The sequence below is a fragment of the Elaeis guineensis genome, chromosome 14, assembly GCF_000442705.2.
Source record: "Elaeis guineensis isolate ETL-2024a chromosome 14, EG11, whole genome shotgun sequence".
In the NCBI taxonomy this organism is placed as follows: Eukaryota; Viridiplantae; Streptophyta; class Magnoliopsida; order Arecales; family Arecaceae; genus Elaeis; species Elaeis guineensis.
The window spans coordinates 24496028-24521339 of record NC_026006.2 but is presented as its reverse complement, the minus strand read 5'-3'; positions in this window follow the sequence as shown (position 1 = coordinate 24521339).

Here is a 25312-nt window from a genome sequence, read left to right as displayed (position 1 = left end):
TCTAGGGCAAGCTCGAACTGCCCCAAATGAGGAAGGGAGAGGAGAGGAAGTTGGTTCCTTAACGGATGATTTGAGGAGTGAAAATCAGTGGGAGGAGATATTTGAGAGAAATCTTTGGTTTGAGGGAGAAGAGATGGAGAGCTTTTGATTCGATGGGAGGAAGAAGACGAAGGGCTGAGTCGGCTTAAGAAAAAATTCCCAATAAGAAGAGAGTGCCTGAAAGATTTTGATAAAATTACAAGATTACCTTAGGGTCGACCCTAGGGGTCGACTCATAGCATAGAAAAATTCAAAAGAATGATGGGACAATTTCAAAAAAAATTAAAACTCTGAGGAAGGATGTTTACCCAAGTATTGATCATGTGAATGATAGTTTTAAGCTTTTGAGCTCTTAAGAAAAATAAGAATTGAGCTCAATAGATTTGGTTCAATGAATTTTTGGCATTAAGAATTTGAAATCAGAGAGATACTTAAGCTGATGGATCAAGGATTCTTAGTTCTCTCCTAATTTCATAAAATCTATCTTCACTTATGGCCTTGGTAAAGATGTCAGCCAATTATTTTTTAGTACAAATATAATCAAGAATTATATCTTTATTTTGGATATATTCTCTTATGAAATGATACCTAATTTCAATATGTTTTGATCTAGAATGCTGAATTGGATTTTTAGTTAGATTTATAGCACTAGTGTTATCACATCTTATGGAAATTTCATTGAATTTGATGTCAAAGTCTTCAAGTTGTTGCTTAATCCACAATATTTGAGTATAATAACTTTCGGCTGCAATGTATTCGGCCTCGACCGTAGATAGTGAAGCGAAATTCAGTGCAGGTGTAAAATGGTAATTTTAAAACCTTTTCAAAATTATGATTTTACAGTAAAAAATATTAATTAATCTAATTAATTAACATGTGTTTACCCTATACTAGGATCTAAATATGATATACAGCATGCATGCATTTAAATTTGAAATTCAAATTTGAACAGTAAATACTTTACTATAATGTGTTCAGAACACAATACCTTTATGCGGGTAGTCGATCTCCGCAATCTGATCAATGTCGGGAGGCTCTGATCGCTGCAATGGAGCCACACAAGGTGTCTGACCTCTGTGGATCATCCATACGAGGCTCCCGGTCTGATCGGCTCCTCACGAGTGCTAGCTCGTTGTAGAGTATTTTTGACGGCTGATGCTGATCAAACTCCTTCAATTTGTGTCTGTCGATTCTTTGAATGCTCTGGATCATCAACAAACATGCTTGAGAGAATATTGAAGATCTCTCTCAAATTTGGTGGGCTCACGACACTCGTAGCTCACCTTCTCACTTCCCGAACCCCAGGCGGAAACCCTAGGGTACACTAAGAAAAACTCTGCGCCCTTTTTTCTTTCTTTTCTTTCTTTTTCTCTTGAAAGGTTTTGGACCTTCACCTCATGCAGAAAGGTTCCTCAAGCCCCAAACTTTCTCTCCAAAAAATTTCTTATGCACACCCCATCCATCTCCTCCTTTTAAAACAATGTCGAATGTGTCTTATCCGCGTGAGAAGATAAAGACAAGTGGTTACACATTTGAATTCAAATCAAATTTGAATTCAAATACAAATCAACTCATCCCTATCCACTTATGGCATGAGAAGAGAAGGGTGTGGACTCTTTGTGCATGGAAAGGTTTCACGAGAAACCTTTTCTCGTGTGAGTTATGTGGCGCACAAGATGGATAAGCATGAAGGCACAAGAGATAAGTTATCCATTCAAATTCAAACATGCTTTGAATTTGAATGGTTAACTAATCAGCTTTATCCATCCATATGGTGCACAAATGTGGGCATGGGGAGGGCTTTGCGTGAGAAAAAATTCATGAGAAATTCCTTCTCGTGAATTCAAATGGGTGCAGTGGATGTGAGGTGGCGCAGGGAGTTTGGGTCAAGGTGGTTTCATTATTTAAACCAACCTAATTGAACCAAATAAGTCAGGCCCAATTAGACTAATTTAAACTCAACTTAATTAGACTTAATTAGGCTCAATAAAATCCTAATCAAATCAAAAATTGACTAAGCCCAACTCCTGATCAAATCAGGGACCAAACCATCTCGATGATTAGGTCAACTTTTAGCCTAATCGGGTCAAACCCAATTGAATCCAATTCAATTGGACTTGATCCAAAAATAATTACTCAATCAAATTGAATTAATTAATGATCAAATCACTAATTAAATCTCTCATAAATATTAAGTCCAAATCCAATGGGCAATCTGGTATCAAAGTTCATCAATATGAAACCTTGATCGAAGAGTCCCAAACCAGTGGAACTCTTGACCCCGGTACCCAAAATGTGTGGGACTCATGATCAGAGAATCCTGATTCTCGATCACAGAGTCCTAGATATGTAGGACTCATAGTCTATGAATATTAGGACTATTCATCAGCCATCAGATCAGATAGGAACCTCTAATGTGTGTGACCCCACAGGTTCGAACCTAAGCCGGTAGCATAGGAACCAATTTCTGTACTAATCGAAGTGACCATCTAGCAATGATACCCGACATTCAGATAGGTTGAATAGTCACAATCACAACACTCAGAACCTATGTGAATATGGTTACTGTATAATTTATCCCTTTTGACCCCTGTGTTTAGGATGACTCAGGGTTAAACTGTCAACCCTGATTAGATCATCCGAATCGTGCTCAACTCAAACAGTCCTGTGACTCCTCACTGGGACTACCCTGGCCAAGGTTTTGCTAAATTGAAATACGACTGTACACAGCTCCTGAATTGGAGTGGTCAATCCCATCTTGACACACGCATCGATATGTCAAGTACTTGACTACACCCAGCATCCTTCCGTCACTGAATTAGAAATTCAGGTAGTCCAGTGCCTAAGTGTAGTGAGTTGCTTGCAAGTCATCATGACGGTCTCAGGTCGGAGGGACAGTTACACTCATATCCCATCGGAGCAAATCTTGACAACAAAAAAGGCTCCGGAGTCGGTCACATTCAGTGCAGATGTACCCTTATATCTCACCTGTATGCCATACCAGTGTCTCCACACTCTTTGGTTAAGAGGACAACCAACCTATATAGCACACAACGACCTATGCTCGATAAACATTGTTGTCCTTGGTAACAATGTATCATTTGGTCACAAACAGGTTTAAGGACTAAACGACAAATCCTCCTTTGTCGAGTCTAAATAGTTCTAAGGACTTCACCACAACACAGGAGTTCATTAGAAGATGATAATTTGTGATAAAAAATGTCAAAATAATTTTTATTTATTTATGATTTATGTACTAATACAACAAAGAGCACAACCGTCAACAGACTGATGATTGGCTTTGGGATACTATTCCCAACAATCTCCCACTTGGCCTTAAGCCAATCGGTGCAGTATCTAATATCCATCTTTGACTTGAAGTCGTCGAACTCCTTCACCGTAATGGCTTTAGTGAATGGGTCGGCCAGGTTCTCCTTCCCATCGATCTTCTGAAGGTCGACGTCATCTCGATTCATGATTTTTCGGATGAGATGGTAGCGGCGTAGAATATGCTTCGTCCGCTGGTGTGCCTTTCGTTCCTTCGCCTGAGCAATGGCTCCAGAGCTATCACAGTAGAGCAGAACTGGACCAACAAGGGAGGGTGCTACTTCAAGCTCGATGATGAATTTTCTCAGCCACACCACTTCTTTGGCAGCATCTGATGCAGTGACATACTCCACCTCGCAAACTGAATCAGCCACTGTGTGCTGCTTGAAACTTTTCCAGCAGACAGCCCCACCATTAAGGGTAAAAATAAATCCCGACACACTCTTGCTGTCATCGTGATCAGACTGAAAAGTAGAGTTTGTAAACCCTATAAGTCTTAAGTTTGATTCACCATAAACAAGCCACTGGTCCTTAGTATTTCTTAAATACTTCAGGATGGTTTTAACAGTCTTTCAGTGATTCTCCCATGGATCAGATTGGTATCTACTCACTACCCCTAGTGAGTATGCCACATCTGATCGTGTACATGTCATGGCGTACATGATAGATCCCACTGCTGAAGCATATGAAATTCTACCCATACGCTCTCTCTCTTCAGGTGTTGTCGGACAATCCCTCTTCGAGAGAGAAATTTCATGGCCTATTGGTAGATAGCATTTCTTGAAATTCTCTATGCTGAACCTTTTCAGCAAAGTATCAATATACGTGGACTGGGATAAGCCAAGCAACCTTTTAGATCTATCTCTATAGATCCTCATCCCTAGGATGTAGGAAGCTTCTCCCAGAACCTTCATGAAGAATTGTGACGACAGCCAAATTTTTATTCCCTGTAATGCAGGGATATCATTCTCGATTAAGAGAATGTCATCCACATACAATATAAAAAATATTACTACTGGACCATTAGCCCACTTATAAATGTAGGGCTCTTCTCCATTCTTTACGAAGCCATACGTCTTGATCATCCTATCAAAATGTATGTTCCAACTTCGAGATGCCTGCTTAAGTCCATTAATGGACCTCTGTAGCCTGCACACCTTAGACTCATCTGTGGATGTGAATCCTTCAGGTTGTATCATATACACCTCTTCATCCAGCTCTTTATTTAGAAAAGCTGTCTTCACATCCATCTGCCAGATTTCATAGTCCAGATGGGTAGCTATCGCAAGCATAATCCGAATGGATTTGAGCATTGCCACAGGAGAAAATGTCTTGTCATAGTCTATACCATAACATTGATGATATCCCTTGGCAACCAGACGGGCTTTATAGGTTTCCACCTTTCCGTCTGCGCCCCTCTTCCTCTTGAAAACCTACTTACACCCTATGGGTTTTACTCCTTCGGGTGGGTCAACCAATGTCCACACATCGTTGACCTTCATGGACTCCATTTTGGATTTCATGACCTCTAGCCATTTCTCAGAGTCAGGTCTCTGCATTGCATCCATGTAGGTGATCGGATCCTCATCATTTTCATGAAGTTCAATAGGATCTCCATTCCGAACCAAAAAACCATGGTATCTATCCGGTTGACGTGGTACTCTACCAGATCGCCTTAAGGGTGCAGGAACAATGGGCTCTGAATCTGATCTAATCAAATTTGATTCAGGTTCAGCTACTTATGTCGATTTTTTCACCTGCCGAACTTCCTCAAGTTCGACCTTAGAGGCAACAGTCTCTTCACCAAGGAACTCCTTTTCTAAAAAGATTACCTTAAGGCTGACAAACACTTTTTGCTCATCAGCTAGGTAGAAATAATATCCTTTGGTCTCTTTTGGATACCCTATGAAATTACACTTGTCAGACCTAGGTCCAAGCTTGTCCGTTATTAAACGTTTAACATAAGCCGGACACCCCAAAACCCTAAGGTGCGAGAGTACTGGCTTACGTCCTATCCATAACTCATATAACGTTTGGGTTACATACTTACTCGGAACCCTATTTAAAAGGTAACAAGCCGATTCGAGCGCATATCCCCAGAGAGAGATCGGCAGACCAGCAAACCCCATCATGGATCAGACCATGTCCAATAAGGTCCGATTCCTCCTTTCAGACAAACCATTATGCTGTGGTGTTCTAAGAGGAGTCCACTGAGAGAGAATCTCATTCTCTCCTAAATATGTCAGAAACTCATTGGAAAGGTATTCACCTCCTCGATCAGATCGAAGAGTTTTAATACACTTTTCAGTTTATTTTTCTACCTCATTTCGGAATAGTTTGAACATTTCAAATGACTCTGACTTATGCTTCATTAAATAGACATACCCATACCTCGATAGGTCGTCTGTGAAGGTTATGAAGTAGAAATATCCATCTCTTGCACTTGAGCTCATGGGTCCACATACATCAAAATGTACCAGATCCAAGAGTTCACTGGCTCGCTCACCTTTTTCAGTAAAAGGTGACTTGGTCATTTTCTCAAGAAGACAGGACTCATAGGTTGGAAGTGATTCACAATCACCAACTTCAAGAATTTCTTCTTGAGCCAACCTGTTTATCCTGTTCTTATTGATATGACCTAGCCTACAGTGCCAAAGGTAGACATCTGACACATTTTCTATTCTAGGGCATTTACCGAAGGTTTGAATCACATTAACAGGCTGTGACAGTAAGTAAATTCCATTATTTAGTTGTCCAACAAACATTGTAACACCATTCAAAATGATATTGCAAACGTTTCTTTTTATTAAAAATTGATAACCGTACATGGCCAAAAGGCCTACAGAAATAATATTTAATAAAAAACTTGGATAATAGTGACATTCACTCAGAATTATATTACGAGAATTGATTACAAGGTTCATGATTCCTAAAGCTAGAACTGAAACTTTGCTTCTATCTCCAACGTTCAGGAACCTCTCGCCGTCATCAAATCTCCTACTGACCTGCAGACCCTGCATCGAATTGCAAATATGATAAGGACTTCCGGTATCCAATACCCAGGCAGTAGTATCACAAATGAAAAAGTTGCAAGGTGTTATCATATAATTACCTTGCTTCTTCTTCAGCCTGTTTGGATCCAGGGAGGCAATGTATAGAAGACAGTTCTTCTTCCAGTGCCCCTGCTTCTTGCAAAAGAAGCACTCCGCCTGGCTCTGGTCGGGCTTGCGCTTCTTGGTCTGACCCTGTGTAGACGTTCCAGTATGCGACTGCACCTTCTTATTCTTCTTCTTCTTGTTCTTCTTCCCTTTCTCAAAGGGTCGACGACCAGAAGAAGACCCTCCCATAACATTCACCAACTCCTTATGGAGTTGGTGGTCCTTCTCAAAGTTCTGTAGTAACCCCAATAAGCCATGGTAATTCACTGCAGGCTTTGTCATTCAAAAATTAGTAAGGAAGGGAAGGAAGGACTTAGGCAATGAATTAAGAATCGCATCCTTATCGATCTGCTCGTGCAGGGGAAAGCCCAGTTTACTTAGGTGCTCAATCATTTCGATCATGTACAATACATGATCGGTGACTGAGGCCCCATCCCTCATCCGAGCATTGAAAATGGTATAACTAATTTTGTGCCTTTCAATGTCGTCAGGCGTGCCAAAGGAGTCGCTCAAAATTTGAAGCATCTCCTGTGGCTGGGCATTCTCAAACCTGCAGCTGAACTCATCATATATTGCTGCCAGCATAATGCACCGGACGGTGGTGCGATCGTTGAGCCACTTTTGGTAAGTATCTCAGACCGTCCCTCTAACGTTCGGGGCTGGCTCCTCAGGTGCTGGATTCGTTACTACATAAAGGATCCGCTCATGCTCAAGGATGATTTTTAATTTTCGATACCAGCTATCGAAATTAGGTCCCATGAGCTTGTCATTATCTAATAATGACGGAGGGACAGGGTAGTGGCCATAGCTGCATAAAGAAAAAACGACCTCTATTAGTACATAAATTATAAATACTAAAGACTTGAACTTTAGTCTAAAGTTTCTCCCAGTATTTTTACGAATTGGTAGCCTCAACCTCCAATTCGAAGAATTACTTTAATTACTTAGTGGGTACTAGAATCCACACAGACTACACATGAGCCCAACTTTGGTTGGTCAACCCATATGCATCTATGGGTAGGTTCATAACCAGTTGTTTCTCTAAACAACTTCTAGTAATTAATTTTGCCCCAGAACCTAATCAGTAGGCTTTGGCCTCTACTGAAAAGATTTGGTTAGGTCCAACCATTAACATGACTTGATTTGGTGAATCAGACCAATAAATGATCAGGTCCAACTTTGGCTGACTAACCTGACCACTATCAGAAAGACTCAAACCAAATTATCATATTATGAATGATAATTCCATTAGTCAATAAGCACCAGGCCTTTGGGCCTCCAATGATTATTAAACTAATGGACTCATTATCACTCACTTAATGGGAGGCTATGACTTAGTTATCACTATAACTTAATCATTTTTAGGACCTAATAATTTTTAAAGATTTTATTAAAGGATAGAAGAGAATAAATTTCTAGCCAATTTCAATCCTCCCACTGACTTCACCAAGATAGATTAAAAAAAAGATTTAATTAAAACCAACATTAGGAGCACCTAAATCAGTCACACTGATTTACCTAATGACATGGGTGAGCTCTAATCACCAAGTGATCTAATCAAAACCTAACTCACTAGGTTGGCCAGGTAAGTGAGATCAGTGGTGGGGATATGCCATTAACTCGTCAGAGATCGAATCAATGCGAGTAGCTTCCACTTAAGAACCACTGGTCAAACTGCCGAACTTACCTTAGACACCAATCGGTTCATTAGTTTTAATTTGATCAACTTAGTAAATAGGGTTCCACCGCATAGCCGTGAATTAAGTCCATCATGGTTTAGTTAAAGACATGGACCCATTCAACTACAACTATTGGAGTTGAGTCTAGAGTGTCCTTGACCTAATCTAATTCAACTTTTGATTAGATTTGACCAATAACTCTATTTTAGTCTATTTCTTTAAGCTAACCTTAGGTCTAACCCAATTATGGACCTAATCCATCTAACTCATTGATCCACAAGTTTATGCAATTGTCTTAGGTCTTAATTCACAATTCTAGACCAACTTGACAATACTTAATTCTTTTAATTAAGTATTTGGACTGATGGGTCAGGGTTTGACTTTTCGAAAATAATTTTTAAATTTGAAAGGTTTTATTTTCTGTTCACCAAATATGTTGACTCATTTCACAAATAGATCAGCATATTTTATAAATAGCAATCCTATTGCTAATTACATAATAGAAAATAACTCAATCAAAATAAATCATGAATATTCCTTTAGATCTAATCTAACACATTCATGATAAATTTTACAATTGAACCTTTATAATTAAATTTTTTCGCTACTTCATCTGCATAGGATATAATTACAGCAACACCCCTACCGCCATAGGAGACCCCATCGAATGGGAGGAGAGGGCCTTTAAATCCTACTTTCTCCTATGACCGGATGGCCATGGCAACCAACCCAATTCGATTACTTGCTACTTGGATCATGTATATCTAAATATACCAATTTCAAAATTTAAATTTCAAATTTCAAATTTTAAATTTTTGAATTTCAAATTTTAAATTTTAAATTTTTGAATTTCAAATTTCAAATTTTTGAATTTCAAATTTTGAATTTTAAATTTTGAATTTCAAATTTGAAATTTCAACCAAATTTTAAATTTTAAATTTTGAATTTCAAATTTTTAAATTTTGAATTTCAAATTTCAAAATTTAAATTTTAAATTTTGAATTTCAAATTTTTGAATTTTGAATTTCGAACAACTTTCAAAATTCAAATTTTAAATTTTAAATTTTAAATTTAAACTTTTAGATTACAACTTAATCTACGCATGCAAATTCATATATCATATCTTAGAACCCACTCTGATATCATTTGAAGCGAAATTCAGTGTAGGGGTAAAATGATAATTTTAAAACTTTTTCAAAATTATGATTTTACAGTGAAAAATATTAATTAATCTAATTAACTAACATATGTTTACCCTATACTAAGATCTAAATATGATATACCGCATGCATGCATTTAAATTTGAAATTCGAATTAGAACAGTAAACACTTTACTGTAATGTGTTCAGAACATAATACCTTTATGCGGGTAGTCGATCTCTGTAATCTGATCACCATCGAGAGGCTCTGATCACCGCAACATAGTCACATAGGGTGTCTGGCTTTTGTGGATCATCCACACGAGACTCCTGGTCTGATCGGCTCCTCACGAGTACTAGCTTGTTGTAGAGCCCTTTTGACAACTGATGCTGATCGAACTCCTTCGATCGATGTCTGCCAATTCTTTGGATACTCTAGATCATCAGCAGATGTGCTTGAGAAGATGTTGAATATCTCTCTAAAATTTGGTGGGCTCACGACACTCGTAGCTCACCTTTTCACTTCCCGAACCCTAGGCTGAAACCCTAGGGTACACTAAGAAAAACTCTGCACCTTTTTTTCTTTCTTTTCTTTCTCTTTCTCTCAGAAGGTTTTGGACCTTCACCTCATGCAAAAAGGTTCCTCATGCCCCAAACTTTCTCTCCAAAAAATTTCTTACACATGTCCCATCCTTCTCCTCTTTTTAAAACAACGTCGAACGTGTCTTATCCGCGTGAGGAGATAAAGACAAGTGGTTACACATTTGAATTCAAATCAAATTTGAATTCAAATACAAACCAACTCATCCCTATCCACTTATGGCATGAGAAGAGAAAGGCATGGACTCTTTGTGCATGGAAAGGTTTCACGAGAAACCTTTTCTCGTGTAAGTTATGTGGCGCACAAGATGGATAAGCATGAAGGCACAAGAGATAAGTTATCCATTCAAATTCAAACACGCTTTGAATTTGAATGGTTAACTAATCAGCTTTATCCATCTATATGGAACACAAATGTGGGTGTGAGGAGGGCTTTGTGTGAGAAAAAATTCATAAGAAATTCCATCTCGTGAATTCAAATGGGTGCAGTGGATGTGAGGTGGTGCAGGGAGTTTGGGTCAAGGTGGTTTCATTATTTAAACCAACCTAATTGAACCAAATAAGTTAGGCCCAATTAGACTAATTTAAATTCAACTTAATTAGGCTTAATTAGGCTCAATAAAATTCTAATCAAATCAGAAATTGACTAAGCCCAACCCCTGATCAAATCAGGGACCAAACCATCTCGATGATTAGGTCAACTCTTAACCTAATCGGGTCAAACCCAACTAAATCCAATTCAATTGGACTTGATCCAAAAATAATTACTCAATCAAATTGAGTTAATTAGTGATCAAATCACTAATTAAACCTCTCATAAATATTGAGTCCAAATCCGATGGGCAATCGGATATCAAAGTTCATCAATATGAAACCTTGATCGAAGAGTCCCAAACCAGTGGGACTCTTGACCCCGGTATCCAAAATGTGTGGGACTCATGATCAGAGAATCTTGATTCTCGATCACAGAGTCCCAGACATGTAGGACTCATAGTCTATGAATATTATGACTCTTCATCAGCCATCAGATCAGATAGGAACCTCTAATGTGTGTGACCCCGCAGGTTCGAACCTAAGCCGGTAGCATAGGAATCAATTTCTGTACTAATCGAAGTGACCATCTAGCAATGGTACCTGACATCCAGATAGGTCGAATAGTCACAATCGCAACACTCAGAACCTACGTGAATATGGTTACTGTATAATTCATCCCTTTTGACCCCTGTGTTTAGGATGACTCAAGGTTAAACTGTCAACCCTGATTAGATCATCCGAATCGTGCTCAACTCAAACAGTCCTGTGACTCCTCACTAGGATTACCCTGGCCAAGATTTTGCTAAATTGAAATATGACTGTACACAGCTCTTCAACTGGAGTGGTCAATCCCATCTTGACACACGCACCGACAAGTCAAGTACTTGACTACACCCAGCATCCTTCCGTCACTGAATTAGAAATTCAGGTAGTCCAGTGCCTAAGTACAGTGAGTTGCTTGCAAGTCACCGTGACGGTCTCAGGTCAGAGGGACAGTTATACCCATATCCCATTGGAGCAAATCTTGACAGCAGAAAAAGCTCCGGAGTCGGTCACGTTCAGTGCAGATGTACCCTTACATCTCACCTGTATGCCATACCAGTGTCTCCACACTCTTTGGTTAAGAGGACAACCAACCTATATGGCACACAACGACCTATGCTCGATAAACATTGTTGTCCTTGGTAACAATGTATCATTTGGTCGCGAACAAGTTTAAAGACTAAATGACAAATCCTCCTTTGTCGAGTCTAAATAGTCCTAAGGACTTCACCACAACACAGGAGTTCATTAGAAGATGACAATTTGTGATGAAAAATACCAAAATAACTTTTATTTATTTATGATTTATGTATTAATACTACAAAGAGCACAACCGTCAACAAGCTGATGATTGGCTTTGGGATACTATTCCCATCAGATAGTACTGCCGAGTTTTGCTTCTTGCTAAATCAAAAGATTAAGTTAACTTCAAAAAATTGGTAAGTTCTACTAATACTTTTTCTATCTAATCTATATCCAGCAAAATCAGTATCTAAATATCCTATCAAGTCAATTGATGAGTACTTAGAATACCATAGTCCTAGAGTTTGTGTACCATTTAAATATCTAAGGATTCTTTTAACTGTATTCAAGTGAGATTCTTTCGGATTTGATTGAAAGTGAGCATAAAGACAAATACTAAATATAATATCTGGTCTACTAGCAGTTAAATATAATAGAGAACCAATCATGCCTCTATAAAATTTTAAGTCTATATTTTTACCTCCTTCATCCTTGTCAAGCTTACATGATGGGCTCATAGGTGTACCAATTGCTTTGGAGTTCTACATTTCAAATCTTTTGAGTAGTTCTCTTGTGTACTTGCTTTGGATGATGGAGATTCCTTCCTTTGTTTGTTTGATTTGAAGTCCGAGGAAGAATGTAAGTTCTCCCATCATGCTCATCTCAAACTCTCCCTGCATGAGCTTAGCAAAATCTTGACAAAGAATTTCATTAGTGGATCCAAAAATAATATCATCAACATATATTTATATAACTAATATATCATTTTGATTTCTTTTAATAAAAAGGGTTGTGTCTACATTTCCTCTTGAAAAGTCATTATTAAGCAGAAATTTGCTTAGCCTTTCATGCCAAGCCCTAGGTACTTATTTCAAACCATATAATGCTTTGTTTAATTTAAAAATATGATTAGAAAAAGTATGATTTTCAAAACCTAGAGGTTGTTCTATATAAACTTCTTCAGCAATATATCCATTTAGCACTTTTAATATCCATTTGGAATAACTTAAAATTCATAAAGCAAGCATATGCAAGTAGAAGTCTAATTGCTTCTAATCTAGCAACAGATGCAAAGGTCTCATCAAAATCAATTTTTTCTTCTTGATTATAACTTTTTGCAACTAATCTCGCTTTATTTCTTATCACATTTCCATGTTCATCCAATTTATTCTTATATACCCATTTTATGCTAATTATTAAATAATTTTTAAGTCTTGAAACTAAAGTCCATACATTATTTTTTTCAAATTGATTAAGTTCTTCTTGCATTGCATTTATCCAATTATAATCTTTTTCAGCTTCATCTATGATTTTAGGTTCAAGATGAGAGACAAAAGCAAAATGATTGAATGCATCTCTAAGTGAAGAGTGAGTTCTTACACCATGTGTAGGATCACGAATGATTAGTTTCTTGGGGTGATTGTGATCATACCTCCATTCTTTGGGTAGATCATTTGTACCTAGAGGTTGTTCTTATTGTTCTTCACCTTCCTCATCCTGTTTGTCTTCATGTTCTTCATCATCTTGAATGGTTGAGTCTTTTAGAGTGATCTTCTTCATTCCTTCTATAAGAGAATCTGCATCATCAATATCTTCATTGTTCCTTGAAGGAAGATCATTAGTTTCATCAAAAACATGTATTGACTCCTCTACTATTAAAGTTTTTTTGTTGAAAACTCTAAAAGCTTTGCTTGAAGAGGAGTAACAAAGAAAAATTGCTTCATCAGATTTTGCATCAAATTTTTCTAGTCTTTCTTTACCATTATTCAAAACAAAACATCGACAACCAAAAATATGAAAATATGCAATGTTTGGTTTTCTTTCTTTCCAAAGCTCATAAGGAGTTTTCTTTAAAATTGATCTAATTAAAGTATGATTTAATATGTAACATACCGTGTTAATTGCTTCCGTCCAAAAATATCTTGGAAGGTTGCTTTCACATAGCATGATACGGGCTATTTCTTCAAGAGTTCTATTTTTTCTTTTTATTACCCCATTTTGTTAGAGTTCTTAGGTGCTGAAAAGTTGTAGTCAATACCTTTTTCATCACAAAACTTTTCAAAATCTTGATTTTCAAATTCAGTTCCATGATCACTTCGAATATTTTGAATTGAAAAACTTTTTTTATTTGTAACTTTTCAATAAAATTTTGAGAAAATATAAAAAGTTTCATCCTTATGTGCTAAAAAGAAGACGCATATAAAATGAGAAAAATTATCAATAATCACAAAATCATATCATTTTTCACCTACACTAGTAGTTCTAGTGGATCCAAATAAATCCATGTACAATAGTTCTAATGGCCTAGAAGTTGAAACAATATTTTTAGATTTGAATGAGACTCGTGTTTGTTTACCCATTTGGCATGCATCACAAATTCTATCTTTTTTAAAATTCAATTTGGGTAAGCCGATAACCAATTCCTTTTTAATAAGTTTTGAGAGTGAATGCATGCTAATATGTGCAAGCCTACGATGCCAAAACCAACTGGTCTCATTAATCTTGGCATTCAAAGCTACTAGGCATTGCATGTTTATTTTGGAAAGATCATTCAAATCTATCATATAAATATTACCATGTCTTTGCTCAACAAATTTAATGCCTTTATTAATAGGACTAGTTATAATGCAAACTGAAGATTCAAAAATGACTTTGTATCCTTTATCACAAAATTGACTGATGCTTAATAAATTATGTTTTAAACTATCTACTGATAAAATATTTTCAATATACTTGGAGAGAGTGATACTAATGTTACCTATATTGATGATCTTTCCTTTGCCATTATCTCCAAAGGTGACCATCCCTCCATTTTTAGCATCAAGTATGATGAATTGGGATTCATCACCAGTCATGTGTCTTGAGCATTCGCTATCAAGATACCATCTCCAGTTTGCTTCTTGGGATGCAAGATACACCTATACACAAGAATCAAGTTTTGACTTTAGGTATCCAAGTTTTCTTGGGTCCTTTTTGGTTAGTCATAATAGTTCCTTTTGGAACCCATATTTTTTTTACATTAAAATTTTTAGATTTGTTAGAAAAATATGAATAGGATTTATGTCCTATTCTACCATATTTAAAGCAAGTTATATTTGAAAACTTATTGTATGATGAGTTTACAAAGATATTTTTCAAAAATTTTTATTTCTTTAAAGGGTTATATCTAAGACCGGCTTTATCATAAATGGCCTTTTGATTGTAAAGTATCATGTGAAGTTTATTTGAACTTAAAGTAAACTTTTCAACTATTGATTTTAACTTGGCAATCTCATTTTTTAAGTTCAAATTTTTTTGAGACAGGATTGATTTTTCATTTGAAATACTCTTATTTTCTTTTAGTAAAGATTGATTCTTTGATTTTAATTCTTTGTTCTTTATCCCTAACTTTTTTAGTTCATCAATTAGGTCATAAAATGCTTCATGAAGTTCTTCAAAGGTAAAGTCAATAGGAGTTTCAGTATTTACCTTATTTTCATGTGTCATAAGGCACAAATTGGGTTGTTCATTTGAGTCTTCTTCTTCGAAACTTGACTCATCACTTCCACTCCATGTAGCCATCATGGCCTTCTTCTTATACTTTTTGGGATCCTTCTTCAGTTGTGGGCATTCAGATTTAAAGTGTCCCAGTTTCTTGCATTCATAACAAATAAGGGATTGCTCCTTGTCCTTCTCTTTACTATGTTCCCCTTTTGCAGGCGGCCTCTTTCTCATTTCTTGTCTTTTTTTCTTCAAGAACTTCTTAAACCTTCTAGTAATGAGGGCCATTTCTTCATTCTACTCTTCATTTTCTGTATCATCGGATTCTTCATCAGGTTGAGCAGTGAATTTGAGGATGATTATCTTCTTCTTTTTGACATCTTCTTCTTGGTGTTGTTTCATGCTTAGCTCGTAAGTCATCAGTAATCCTAGAAGCTCCTCCAAGGATAAGATATTCAGATCTTTGGCTTCTTGGATTGTAGTCACTTTGGCCTCCCAAGTCTTTGGTAAAGACCTAAGAATCTTTCTTACAAGATCACTATTAGAAAAAGATTTATCAAGATTTTTTAGACCATTAATAATATCAGTAAAATGAGTAAACATCTCAGTTATTGATTCACCATGCTTCATTTTAAAAAGTTCATATTTATGCACAAGCATGTTGATTTTTGATTCTTTCACTTGATTAGTTCCTTCATGAGTTACTTCTAATCTATCCCATATTTTTTTAGCTGACATGCATGTTGAAATATGATTAAATTCATTAGCATCTAGAGCACAATACAAAATATTCATGGCTTTAGAATTTAGTTGAGCCATTTTCTTATCAATCTCATCCTAATTTTTTTTGGGTTTGGTTGATTCCACACCATTAATTATTTTAGTGGGTGTGTGTGATCTATTTACTATGATACTCCACATATCATAGTCAAGTGCTTGAATAAAGATTTTCATTCAAGCTTTTTAATAGGTATAATTTGACCCATTGAAAAGTGAAGGTCAGTTTGTAGACTGCCCCTCGGCTAGTGAAGTGCCAACTCGAGAAGTGCCAACTTGAGTTGCCATAGATCTTTAGCTCTTTGATGGTTAAATCAAAGTAGGACTAGAGCACCGAGCTCTGATACCACTTGTTGCCCAGCTATGCAACCTAAGAGGAGGGAGGGTGAATTGAGTTTTTAAAAATTTAAAGTTAATTTAAAACTATGAGGATTATTTAACAATGAGCAGGATAAATGTGGAGAGTAAAATTTATACAAGATGTAGAAGTTGGATGCAAGAATGCAAGAAGATAAGAAAATTTAAAAGGAGAGAAAGTAAGCACAACACAAACAAAAAGATTTATAGTGGTTCGGTGCCAACCTTGCACCTATGTCCACTCTCCAACCTCCTACTTGAGAATTCAAATCTACTAAATCGTATTCAATCCGAATATAATGTTGGAACCTCTGACTCTAGCTATTTCAAGCTAGAACACTTATTTTTTAGGTACAAGCCAAACCAATACAATCCGATTCAAGGTTTGGATCAATCTTTCTACGTTTTGAAATCCTTCCAAAATAAAATATCAACTCAACATAGAGTATAACAGTTAATCACATAGAAATACAGATGTAGCTCCTTTAATTAGCAAATAAAGCTTTAAATATACTTTACACAATAACAACGAAGCTCTTCTGATTTTTCTCAAGGTAGTTGAAGACTTGAATGAGCTCTTGAGAGATTGGTGAAGTTGAAATAAAAGCTTCTTGAACTTTTAAGAGGGCTCTTGCTTAGGGTTGAAATGAATGCTTGAAGAACCTTTTCAAAATCTTGTTAATTCCCTCTTTTAAGTGGCTTTTATAACTTCAAATAATGGTGGAGAGTAATCTGGACTGAAATAGAGCTGTTAGAGCACATTAAATGGATATTAAATGCAGCCAAAATGAGCTGAAAACTAACCGTTGCGGAATTTTCCCGTCACAGGGGTCGACTCATAGGGTCAACTCATGCTCATGAGTCGACTCATGGGGTCGACTTCTATGGCACAGAATAGAAAATAACTGTTTTGTAATTTTGGCCTACACAGCGGCAGAAGTCGACTCATGCCCAATGGTCGACTCATGGGGTCGACTCACAAAGTGTGCCAGCCAAAGCATTCAGCATGCCGTTCAGCCCCTTTTATCATGAGTCGACTCATGGGGTCGACTCAAATATATAAACATGATTTTTTTTCAAAATATATATTCAAAAATATTAAAATTATCTTCAATAGATTATAAATCTTGTGTTCTTACTCTTGAGACTTCCAAATCAGAACTTGATAAAATTATGATTTTGCCCCTGAAATACAATAAATCTTTTTTCAAGCCAAAATTATTAGTAACCCCCTCAAATACTTTGTAATCATCAAAATCAATTCAAAAAGCAACAAAATCCTTGACTGATTTTTTGATGTGTGTGAACCTTTGGGTTCCACATCCAACCAGCAATAGGTCTGGATTTATGTTGATCTGAATTGATTAGAGTCCATCTACCCGAATTAGGTCAGATCGATGCATATCCAAGTTGTCAAATTAAAACCCTTTCTACTTGACCCATGAATTAAACTCTTTAATTCATGAAAACCCACAAGACATGATTGATGTCTAAAAACTTATCATGCCTACCCAAAAGATGTAGAATTTTCTGATAGAAATATCAAAAATATCCTTCATTGGTAAGTTACCATACAATTCAATCCTTCAATCATCCAGCATCCCAAATATGATTATGGATATGGAATCAAGTCAAATCTAATTTCATATTCATATTTCTCTCGATCATAGGATGATGATTCAATTAATAAAATATTAATTTTTTTTTTAATTTTTATTCTACTTTGATCAAAGTCTTCTTGAATCATCTCTCGATCGGAACAAGTAGGATGCGATCTTCTTTTACTAGGAGTGATCGATTCCATGTTGACCTACTTATAACCTCCATACATAATTCACCATATCCAAAACATCCCGTACATGACTAAATTATGAATGAGTATGAATCAAAACTATGGTTTTATATGTATAAAGTACTATGTTGGTCTCAGGTCTAAGGACCATATACACAAGCTCCACTAGAGAGGCATCTCTTGACATAAGAATTCTATAAGATGTTTCTCATGTCGAATCAATTTAGTAAACTTATTCTCTAATGAGCACCCACACCCTTGTATTAGTGTCTCACACAAGTAGCTTATGAGATCAGCTACCCTCTCTATCGAGCATACATAGGATGTACTAGTTCTTCCGGAACATCGATCCCCGACTCAATGTCCCTCTAACTAGGAATGTTCTAGATCAGGATTTTAAAATTTTAGGTCTCATAGGTATGATCTCATCATAACCCTAAAATCATTATCCTGATCTATGGGATTCATTATGATCTGAATTAAAAACATAAGATGCAGCACATGATGAAACAAAAAAAAACTTTTTATTAATATAAAATATTATTTACATAAGTCTAGAAGATTACAAGAAAATTTTTTTATATACATAAGTCGATTGGTGTGTAGGGTATATTTCTTTCAATAAGTATAGGAGTCCTAACAAATCTGATTTGAATTAGTTCAATACTCATGAAAGAAGGATTCTTATATGAGATAGAATTACCATGACATATAATGACAACCAATTTGCACCCACTCCCTCACCCACATGGGATGCCCCAACCCAGCACCATTCTAGGTGTTGGTCAGCCCACATAAGAGGAGAATCCTAGTGCAAGTGGGAATACTCATATCTCATCAAAAATGGATCTGATTCAAATCCAATTCCAAGCTGGTTCGAAATAATTTCGAAAGACTGTCAATCCCAAACTCTTTAAAACTTTTGTACCAAGTTTAACTTGAATTTTTGAATCTAATTAAATATAATTAATTCAGATCTAATCAGTACTTAAATCCAATCTTTCATATACTCCATGGATCATAGATCAGAAATTGTTCATCTCCGGGATTGAACCTAAACCTCATGTATAGTGCTAACTAGATATAGTCAACTCTTCAATCTTGTTTGACTCATAACTTAATTCTCAGTTAAGTTAGCTTATATGTTCAATCAAGTCAAGTACTTTCTAATTGGATATATAAACATAGGTTAATTCCTTCCTACTTTGTCTGACTTGTGTGCGTGACCCTATAGGTTCAAACACTAAGTCAGTAGTACAAGAATCAATTCCTGCACTAATTGAGATACCATCTAGCAGTGATTTCTGACATTTAGATAGGTCAAATTATCATAAAGAAATATTTCAGAACTCATACACATGGTTATCATATAATTTATCCTTTTGACCTTGGATGCTCTAGGATGGTTTCAGGTTAACTATCAATCGAGATTGCTTCATCCATATTATATTTCAATCTTTCAAATCTATCTCATGGATTATCCTGGCCAAGACTTTGCTAAATTGAAATGCAGTGATACATCAACTCTAATAATCCAAAGGGGTCAATCCCGTCTTGATCCACACACAGACTTTGCAAGTATTTGATTGTACCCAGTAGCCTTCCGTCACTGCATTAGAAATACAGATAGTCTGGCACTAAAGTACAATGAGTTGCTTACAAGTTACTATGGTGATCTCAGATCTGAAGGACACTTATACCCATGTGTTTCACAAGCAGCTTATGATGGTAGAACACTTAGTAGGTGAGTTACTTGTTCAATGATGATGTACTCTTACATCTCACCTGTATGCCATACTAGTGTCACCACACTCCTTGGTTAAGAGAACAATCAATCCATATGGCACACAACGATCTTCACATGATAAACATCATCATCCTATAATGATGTATCATTTGATCGGAAATATATTTAAGAACTATAGGATAAATCCTCTCTTTATCGCATACTAGCATAGTTCTAATGACTTCATCATGGCATAAGAGTTTAAGGAAGGTGTAACTTTGTGATGAAAAATACCAGAATAATTTTTATTCAATAATTAATAATTCATATATAAGAATAAACTCAATCATCGCATGATTAATTTTAGAACATAATTTTCTACAACTCTTATTTGGATTAAAGCTAATCGGGATAATATCTTATATCCATCTTTCATTTGAAATCATCGAACTCTTTGATCCCAAGAGCTTTAGTGAAGGGGTCGGCTAGATTCTCCTTTTTGTCAATCTTCTGAAGCTCAACATCACCTCGGTTCATGATCTCTCGCACCAGGTGACAGTAATGCAGAATATGTTACAGCATCTGATGCAGCATTATATTCCACTTCGCATATAGAATCAGTCACAGCATGTTGCTTGGAACTCTTCCAACAAATAGCTCCTCCATTCAATGTAAATATGTAGCCCGACATGCTTCTGCTGTCATCATAAGCTGACTGAAAATTGAAATCAGTATATTCCACAAGTTTCAGATTAGTATCTCTATAGATTAGTCATTGGTCTTTAGTATTTCTCAAATACTTAAGAATTACTTTCACCATCTTCCAATGCTTCTCACTCAGATCAGACTGGTACTTATTTACTACTCCTAGTGAATAGGCCACATCCAATCTCGTACATGTCATAGCTTACATGATAGATCCCACTACCGAAGCATATGATATTCTACTCATGTGCTCTCTCTCCTCAAGAGTTGTCAGACAATCTTTCTTGGAAAGAGTAATCCTATGGCCTATTAGAAGATAGTCTTTCTTGAAATTATTCATGTTGAACCACTTCAACAAGATATTAATGTACATGGATTGGGATAATCCAAGCAACCTTCATCCCTAAGATGTAGGATGCTTCTCTCAAGTTCTTCATAGAGAACTGTGATAATAACCATAGTTTCACACTCTGCAAAGTCAAGATATCATTTTTTAGTAACAGTTTGTCATCCACATACAGCCCAAAGAAGATGACTACAGAATCGAAAGCCTACTTGTAGACGCAAGGCTCTTCTCCATTCCTACGAAGCCATACATTTTGATCACCTTATCAAAATGCATGTTCCAACTCCTAGATGCCTGCTTAAGTCTATAAATAGACCTTTTCAACTTGCATACTTTTGACTCATCTGTGGATGAAACCCTTCAGGTTGTATCATATACACCTCTTTTTTCAGCTCCCCATTAAGGAAAGCGATTTTGAAATCCATCTGCCATATCTCAAAATCTAAGTGTGCAGCGGTAGCAAGCATAATCCGGATAGATTTGAGTGTTGCCACAGGAGAGAACATCTCGTCATAGTCAATACCATAATGCTGATGGTAACTCTTAGCAAGTAGGCAGATTTTATAGGTCTCTACCTTCTCGTCTGCTCCTCTTTTCTTCTTAAAAATTTATTTACACCTTATGAATTTTATCTCTTCAGGTGGATCAATTAGTCTCCATACACCATTGATCTCCATAGACTCTATCTTGGACATCATGGCTTCAAGTCATTTTTTGGAGTTGAGCCTTTGCATGGCCTCCATATAGGTGATCGGATCCTCATTGTTCTCATCAAGTTCGATGGGGTCACCGTCCTGGATCAAAAAATTATAGTATCTATCTAACTGATGTGGTACTCTATTGAATCTCGTTAATGGCGCCTCTATTGACTTCGAATTTGATTCATCAATCAAATTCAATTCTGTATGTGTCGGTCCTTCTACCTCATAAACTTCATCAAGTTTAATTTTACAGGCATTAGCTCCTTCACTAAGAAACTTCTTTTTCAAAAAGACTATCTGATTGCTGACAAACACCTTTTGCTCTACAGTAAGATAGAAGTAGTATCCTTTAGTTTCCTTTGGGTACCCTACGAACAAGCATTTATCAAACTTCAATCCAAGCTTATCTGTCTTTAAACACTTGACATAAGCTGGACACTCCTAGACCCTAAGGTGTAAGAGCACCGGCTTACGCCCAGTCCATATCTCATATGAAGTTTTATCGATAGACTTGCTGAGCACCTTATTCAGAATATAGCAAGCAGTTTCTAGAGCATATCTCCATAAGGAGATTGATAGACTCGCAAAATCTATCATGGATCAGATCATGTCTAACAAGGTTTGATTTTTTCTCTCCAACATCCCGTTATATTGTGGTGTTCCAGGAAGGGTCCACTGTGAGAGAATCTCATTCTCTTCCAAATATGCTAGGAACTCACTGGTGAGGTATTCACCTCCTCAGTCTGATAGAAGGATCTTAATACTTTTCTTAGTTTGTTTCTTTACTTTAGCATAGAATCGTTTGAATATTTCAAATGATTCTGACTTATGCTTCATAAGATAGACATACCCATACCTCGATAGGTCGTCTGTAAATGTAATGAAGTAGTAGTTTCCTCCTCTGACACTTATATTCATAGGCCCGTATACATCTGTATGTATAAACCTAGGACATCGCTGGCTCTTTCATCTTTTCCTTTAAAAGGTGATTTAGTCATCTTACCAAGTAGACAGAACTCACAGGTAGGCAATAATTCACAATCATCTATCTCAAGGATATATTTCTTGATCAACGTGTTAATCCTATTCCATGCCTACAATGCCAAAGATAGGATTCACTAACATTATCTAATTTAGGATATTTACTGGGTGTATACATTACACTAACAGATTGTGATATTATGTATATGTCATGTTTTAATTATCCACACATAATTATAGTATCATTCATAATGATATCATAAAAATCATCCTTTATTATAAACTTGGAACTAAGTTTCGCCAAAAGGCCTACAGAGATGACGTTCATCAAAAAAGAGAGACAATAATGACAATCATCTAATATGACACTACTGGACTCGAAGACAAGCTACAAAGTTCTTAAGGTTATAACTGAAACAAGACTTTCATCTCCAACATTAAAAAATTGCTCGCCCTCTCGAAACTTCCTACTTACCTGCAGTCCCTGCAATGAATTATATATATTAATAGAACTTTCGATATCCAATATCCAAATAGTAGTATCATAAACAAAAAAATTATAGGAAGTTATCATATAGGTACCTCATGAAGCAACCGCTTGCTTCTTTCTCTTATTTTTAGGTCTATTTGGGTGAAGGGTGGCTATGTAAGCAGGATAATTTTTTTTCAATGATCCAGCTTCTTACAAAAGAAGCATTCTGCCTGGCTCTTATCAAGTTTTGATAGTTTGCTCTCCTTAGGATCGACGGTATGAGATTTCTGTGCTTTTTTCTTCTTTCCTCTCCTAGAAGATCGATGCCCCATAGTTGAACCTTCCACTAAATTCACTGGCTTCTTTTGGAGCTGGTGATCCTTCTCAAAAGTCTACAGTCCCCCTAGCAAACCATGGTAGTTTACGACAGGCTTCATCATTCTATAATGACTGAGAAAGGATAGGTAGGATTTCGATAGCGAATTAAGGATAGCATTTTTGCCTAACTGTTCATGCAATGAAAAGCCAAGTTTGCTAAGATATTCAATCTGCTCAATCATGTATAATACATGATCGATGGCTGAAGCTCTCTCTCGCATACAGATATTGAACACTATGCAGAAGATTTTATATCTCTCTGCATCCTCAGGGGTGCCGAAAGACTCATTCAATATTTGAATGATCTCCTCTAATTGCACATCTTCAAACTTATGACTAAGTTCATCGTTCATGGCTGTCCTCATCATGCAATGCATAGTCATATGATCATTGAGCCACTTCATGTAAGTATCTCTTACGGCATGAGGAGCATTGACTGTAGGTTCTTTAGGTGCCTGATCCGTAAGGACATACAAAATTCTCTCATGCTCCAAGATGATCTTCAACATTCGATACCAGCTATCTAAGTTGGATTCGGAGAGATTGTCACTGTCCGACAGCATATGGAGTGATAGTGTGTTGGTCATAACTGAAAGAAAAAATATTAGCTTATTAGTATATAAATTATTTTTAATCTTGAAGATAAAGACTTTAGTCTAAAGGTCCTCTCACTATTTTTATGAATTGGTAGCCTCTACCTCCAACTCGAAGAATTACATTAATTTTTTAGTAGGTACTAGAATCCACATGGACTGCATTCATGTCTGAGTGTGGCTCGGCTAACACTAGTGCATCCATAGATAGGTTTATAATCAATTATTTCTCCAAACAACTTCTAGTAATTAAGTTTTTTCCCAGGCATCTCTTCAATAGGCATGTGACGCCTTCACTGAAAATTTTGATTAGGTCCGACCATTAACATGACACACCAAGTGCATCCAACAAATGGATGTCTAGGCCCGAGTGTGGCTCAACCAACCTAAGCATTGATCGAAGGTATATTATGATGGTCATATGATGAATGACAATTTCAATATGTAATAGACACCAGGCGTGTGGTGCATCTAATATCTATTTAGAATATTGGATACATTATCACGTACCTTAATAGGATGCAATGACCAAGTTATCTCACAACCATATCACTTTATGGACCTTATAATTTAAAGAATTTAATTTCATTGATCTGAGAATAAGAGAAGAAATCGACCTGCAAGTTGCAAATCCTCCCACTGACTTCACCAGGTCATGTAAAGGATAAGACATAAGCTGGTCTAAAGACATCTAAACCAATCACACTGATTCACCTTAATGGCATGGGTCTACATGAATTGACTAGTGACCTAATCCAAATATGATCTGTTGGATATAAAATCTCCCCCCGACCAAAGTTTGTAAAGGACCGATCTTTCCAGAGCTCTTCTGGCTCCCGACCTTGTGCATGGCGCCTCTCCGAACCTCCTCGATCATCCGAACTTCTCCGATAGTGAACTTCTGCATTCATCCATCGGGCCGCCCCGAAGGCCCTCTGGGACTCACTGTCGGCAACCTTCTATAGCAAGAGACCCCCTGAGTTTCTACCTCGAACTTCTCTCAGGCTTCGTCAGCATTCGAGCTTCCCCGACAATGTGATTTCTATGATAACCAGACTCCACCCGAGTTTCTACAGCGGTTGACCACCCCTCGGATCCTAATCGAGCTCCCACGAGAGCCGAACTTCTACTATGAGCGGTCTACTCTGAGCTCCTACCGCAGGCTGGCTATCCCAGACGTCTACTGTAAGCAAATTTCATTCAAGCCTCTACTATGAACAAATTTCTTCCGAACTTCTATTCCA